At 40.7% G+C, this 5872-nt stretch overlaps 1 long non-coding RNA gene across 1 annotated transcript; it reads right to left on the bottom strand.

The window, feature by feature from the left end:
• Positions 1–496: 496 nt before the first annotated feature.
• LOC127663607 (uncharacterized) lies at positions 497–4588 on the bottom strand. The gene is made up of 3 exons (XR_007973004.1): positions 4501–4588; positions 3632–3751; positions 497–542 (listed from the first exon to the last, which is right to left on the bottom strand). It is a non-coding gene; the product is annotated as an uncharacterized LOC127663607 (long non-coding RNA).
• Positions 4589–5872: the final 1284 nt, after the last annotated feature.

Below are 5872 nucleotides of genomic sequence, written 5' to 3' on the forward strand. Positions count from 1 at the left end.
GGCTGGGGAGAAGTAGAAAATTTTGTTAGACTTCAGAAAGCAATGCTTTAGCAACCGTTATCCAGTCTCTGTACACTTAGAAAGCTCAGGGCTTGACTGAAGTTCTGACTAGATCCATCTGAAAGGTTGAATGAGGCAAGACAACCCGGAATCCATAACACATGGGGTCTAAGCAGGTCAGTTCAGCGTGTCTGAGGATGAATCTCACCAAAGCTGTACATTCTGTCATATATAAATCTCACAACCAAAAATTTAGTACCATTAAGACATCCATATAGACTGTGCAGAGTGGACAGATTAGTGAAGGATGACATTCTGTTCCTTGTTTGAGCATGTGAAAGACAGCTGTCTTTTGTAATATGAGTTAATTTTATTAATAACCAATTATAATCAGGTTTTATCCCTGCCACGTGAAGGATGGCACTGTGACTCTTTACCTGTCCTTTTTGATTCTCTTGAATATCTCTACTTCTTCAGGGGTCTGCCCCTGTCATATTGGATGCATATCACTCTGGAAGGGGTCCAGAGCCTGTTCTCCTTTCCTGTCAACACAAATGTAGAGCCTTTCTCCAAAAATAGCAAGTCTTTGGTCCAGCAATGGGAAATCATTAAATGTTTAGCTTGACTTCTCTCCCAGAGGAAATCTAATATAACCACCAAACTTAAAATCACACTCATTTTGATAATTAAAATAATTCAAAGCAAATAAAGCAATCTAAACAAATATTACATTTTGAGACAGTGCTTGTACTGTCCCCTGCCCCAACCTTCCTGAGATCAAGGTCTAAATTATTTATTTAATAACTCTATCTGCTTACTGTATGAGCCTATTTCCAGCCTCTCTTTTGATATAATTCTCAAGGCCTACGTTTCTACTGTCTGAGATAGGCTAGGCACTCTATTCCCTGCCTTCATTCTAATTTTTTAAGATTGAGTGCCTCAATATTCTAATATCTATAAATTCCCTTCTGTTTACTGAATAAGTCATTTCTTAGGCTTCTAAATCTGTCATGCCAGAAATCAATTCCAGAATTCCCATGAAGTCCACTTTTAAAGAATTTGAGTTTTTGATCTTAGCTATTCTGACTGGTGTGAAGTGAAATCTCAGGGTTGTTTTGATTTGCATTTCCCTTATGACTAAAAATGTTGAACATTTTTTTAGGTGTTTATCTGCCATTTGACATTCCTCAGGTGAAAAATCTTTGTTTAGCTCTGTAGCCCATTTTTAATAGGGTTGTTTGGCTCTTTGGAGTCTAACTTCTTGAGTTCTTTGTATATCTTGGATATTAGCTCTCTGTCAGATATAGGGGTGGTAAAGATCTTTTCCCAATTTGTGGGTTCCTGTTTTGTCCTTTTGACAATGGCCTTTGTCTTACAGAAACTTTGTAAATTTATGAGGTCCCATTTGTCAATTCTTGATGTTAGAGCATAAGCTATTGGTGTTCTGTTGAGGAAATTTTCTCCTGTGCCCATGTGCTCAAGGCTCTCCCCAGTTTCTTTTCTAGTAGTTTCAGTAGGATGTGGAGAAAGAGGAACACTCCTCCACTACTGGTGGGATTGAAAGCTGGCACAACCACTCGAAATCAGTCTGGCAGTTCCTCAGAAAACTGGGCATGATACTGCCAGAGGGCCCCACTATACCACTCCTGGGCATATACTGTACTGGCTAGTTTTGTGTGTCAACTTGACACAGGCTGGAGTTATCACAGAGAAAGGAGCTTCAGTTGGGAAAGTGCCTCCATGAGATCCAGCTGTGGGGCATTCTCTCAATTAGTGATCAAGTGGGGAGGGCCCCTTATGGGTGGTTCCACCTTTGGGCTGGTGCTCTTGGGTTCTATAAGAGAGCAGGCTGAGCAAGCCAGGGGAAGCAAGCCAGTAAGAAACATCCCTCCATGGCCTCTGCATTAGCTCCTGCTTCTTGACCTGCTTGAGTTCCAGTCCTGACTTCCTTTAGTGATGAACTGCAATGTGGAAGTGTAAGCTCAATAAACCCTTTCCCCCCAAACTTGCTTCTTGGTCATGATGTTTGTGCAGGAATAGAAACCCTGACTAAGACATATACTCAGAGGATTCCACAGCATATAATAAGGATACATACTCCACTATGCTCATAGCAGCTCTATTTATAATAGCCAGAAGCTGGAAAGAACCCAGTGGAGGAATGGATACAGAAAATGTAGTATATTTGCACTATGAAATACTGCTCAGCTATTAAAAACAATGAATTCATGAAATTCTTAGGCAAGTGGGTGGAACTGGAGAATGTCATCCTGAGTGAAGTGACCCAATCACAAAAGAACACACATGGTATGCAGTCACTGATAAGTGGATATTAGCCCAGAAGCTCGGAATACCCAAGACACAATTCACATATCAAATGATGCCCAAGAAGAAGGAAGGCGAGGCCATTGGTTCTGGAAGGGCTCAGGGCAGCAGTTTAGGGGAATACCAGGATAGGGAAGTGGGAAGGGGTTGATTGGGGAAAAGGGGCAGGGAAGAGGACTTATGGGACTTTCGGGGAGGGGAGATCCAAGAAAGGAGAAATCATTTGATATTTAAGTAAAGAATATATCGAAATTTTAAAAAAAGAATTTAAAAAGAAAATAAAAAAGAAATATCCAGGCAAGACCTTTTTATATCACTTCTAAAGCATCTTTTCACTCAGTCTTTCTTCTGTGGGACTTAATATCTCTGTATACTTAAACAATTACCATTATAATCCCTTCTGTCCCTAAAAACAATTAAATCCAATTTCCTCATCTCTATCCTTTGTCTGCTTTTTGGAGGCCAGCAGCCTTTTACTGTCTGCCTCTGCCTTCCTCCAAACAGCCTATCTTTGTACAGCAAGGAATACCAGCACCCGTGAGCAGCTCTTTCTAATCCTTCCAAACTGTAGGAAGAATTGAAGAATTCCTCTCGTGGCTCCAGCAAAATCTATATTCCCGTCTAGCTTTAAGAACAATTAAACCAAACTTTAGAACCCTATCCTTTGATTGCCTGTTTGTAAGAAGCAGGCAGCTTTAGCTTTACTATCTGTTTCTCTGCCTCAGAGCAGCCATCCTGTCTCATGTCACAGCAGGGGACCCAGGTGAGCTGAGCCTGTCCCTGTGTTCCTTTGTCTCAGTTTCCTGTAAGCTCGAGCCACCACTTCACTCCTTGCTGAGAGAACAATTTTTCCATGTCTGAGATTTATATCACTCTGTGTACGTGATCAATCCAAGAATTTCTAAATTAATAGTGGATTCTTGTCTTTTTATTTATTTTTTTTAATTTTCATTCAACATATTTTGATCAGGTTTTTCCCTTCCCCAATTCCTCCCAAAATGGAGTCTTGATGAGACTGACCTATACTTGAGAAGGTGAGGAGTCCTTTAGTGGGCAACTCTAGGCTTGAGAGCTAACCTAAATAACAGCAACTCAGTTCAATGCACAGGAAACATCAGAAAAAGACAGGCTGGAACTACAGTACCAACTAATATTGAAGCCTGAAACCTGAGGATGGGATCAGAAGTCTGAGACCATGTGACATACTCAAGTCAGGTATCCATGGGTGATGGAGCCGCAGACCCAGACCCCAGTGCAGGTGAACAGAACACAGACTCCTGTGCGAGCCTCTCCACTCTTTCTGTACCTGCTCCATCCAAGGATGCTGCCTGTGGGGTGGACATTCCACTCCTTCCTGAGCCATGTTCCAGTTGCTTCTGGAAATCCCCTCACAGATTCATGGGGAATAGTTCAAGTGTGTTTCAAACTAATTAAAGTGACAAACAGGTTTAACCATCACAAGATGTATCATCCCAGAACAAGCTTCTAAGATAACACATTTGGTTAGCTGGGGTTTAAGCAGATGACAGGGTTTCTTTCTATTTAGAAAACAAGAGAATGGAGTTAAAAATTAGAAAAAATAGGGGAGATGTTTTGTGCACACTGTATGTAGTTATTTCTCTGAACAACTCAGTTTCCATCCAGCTCTAAACCACTGCACTCAGCCAGCTTTATTATCAGATACAAACAGCCTCTTTATAAAACTGTAACATATATAAACAGTTTGGTCATACTATCAACAAACCCTTCAATCACAGCAGTAACAGATTTAGAAGAAGCTTATCATGCCAAACAGCAGTTCCCACAGAGACAACACAGATATAGGGACTTGTTTCATGTCACATGCTCTCGTGGGTTCACACTGCCGGGCTCCCCTGGAAAAAATCCAAAAACTCTACAGCTTTACACTGTGGACCTTGGCAGAGGTGTAATTTGGCATCCACATGTACATAGGTGTGACAAGTAGTTATTTGAGAAGTTCTGAAGAGTCACACCTAATAAATTAGTATGTCTTATCTGATTATTACAGAATAATAAAAAATATAAAATTACACACGTGCTATCTATTGGATCGCATCAGGGAAGAATTTACACAGAACAGACATTATAAAACTTGGTCTTTGTTGATTGAAAAAATGGAAAGTCTGAAAACTGAATATTTAACCTCTTACTTACCTCAAATGGAAGCAAATGCAAACCAGACCACAGGATAAAAGATGTCTGTGATGTCATCACCTGCACATCAATCAGCTTTTTGAAATCTGGAGCACAACCTGCAGTCCAGAATACACATCCCAAGAGAATGCCACAGCCTCCCTAACGATATCTTTGAAGATATTTTCCAAAATACACAAACATGGGCTTCAACTTACTGGCAGGTGGAAAAGAGAAAAGTGAATTCATGAGGTGGGGGGCCCAGTGTGTAGTGCCTCCTAACTTGCTGTGTGACACATATCTGATCTTTCTAATCTTTCATTTACAAACTAAACAAAAGAAAACTGTGTACTTGAAGTTTGCAAAGGCAGGCTCCCTGGAGAGTGGCCACTACTCACTCCATATGTAGCAGTACTGGAATGAGGCAGGCATCCCTTCTGTTCTGTGGTTAACATTCTATACCCAAAAACAGTGCATTCTTATTCTCCGATCTGTATAATGATGCTCTATTTCAGTCTTGCACATGTTTGCTTAGGATGGAGTCTCCAATAACTAAGCCTGGGCTTGGATTTATTATACAGCTGAGTATGTCCTTGAACTTCTGATCCTCCTGATTCTAATTCCCAATGATCTGAACCAGCACTCCAAATTTTTGCAAACCTAGAGTTGAAACTTGTCAGACCAACACTCTATTATAGAACTATATATCCAGAGTCTCACAGGTGATAGGAAAATGGGGATACCTAAAATGATGGATCTGATTCTTTAGTCTTGGAGTTGGTGGCAGTCATCATCATCATGTGATAAACTGAAGTACAACATCAGGAGGAAGGAGTTCTAAGCAGCAACAACAGACTAATAGTGTCCCTCAACACATATGGCAAAAACATCCAAGTAGCTGCCTAGGCTTGGAACTAGACAAGGCTGTCTATTGTAGAATCTTTGTAACAAAACTTGTCCTACACATTCGGGGTTCAGTGTACACAATGAGAGACATTAACTAGAACTTTTAGCAGTCTTACATCTCCCAAGGAGTTCTACATGACTAACAAAGCAAGCGTCTGTCATAAGCCAGCAGCACCTGCTAGCTTTCTCCTCCCCAGAGCAGCTATGTGGCCCTGACATTACTGGCAGATGGTGACATGAACGGCAAGGAATACACCAGGCCTTGCACTGGGAAAAGTGTGTGCTCAATGCAATGATAACTGTCCTTTATTCATTTAAGAAAGATAAGCCAAATAGTCCTGAGAGGAATGAAATATACCTGTAAAACACAGAGTTGGAGAGTTGTTCATAAAATGGTGGCCACCTGAACTGTCATTTATTTTTAAATCACATTTTCTGTTGGAAAATAAGAGATGGGAAAATATTACTTCTACTCTTATTCACTTCA

Source organism: Apodemus sylvaticus, chromosome 13, assembly GCF_947179515.1.
Source record: "Apodemus sylvaticus chromosome 13, mApoSyl1.1, whole genome shotgun sequence".
Taxonomy (NCBI): Eukaryota; Metazoa; Chordata; class Mammalia; order Rodentia; family Muridae; genus Apodemus; species Apodemus sylvaticus.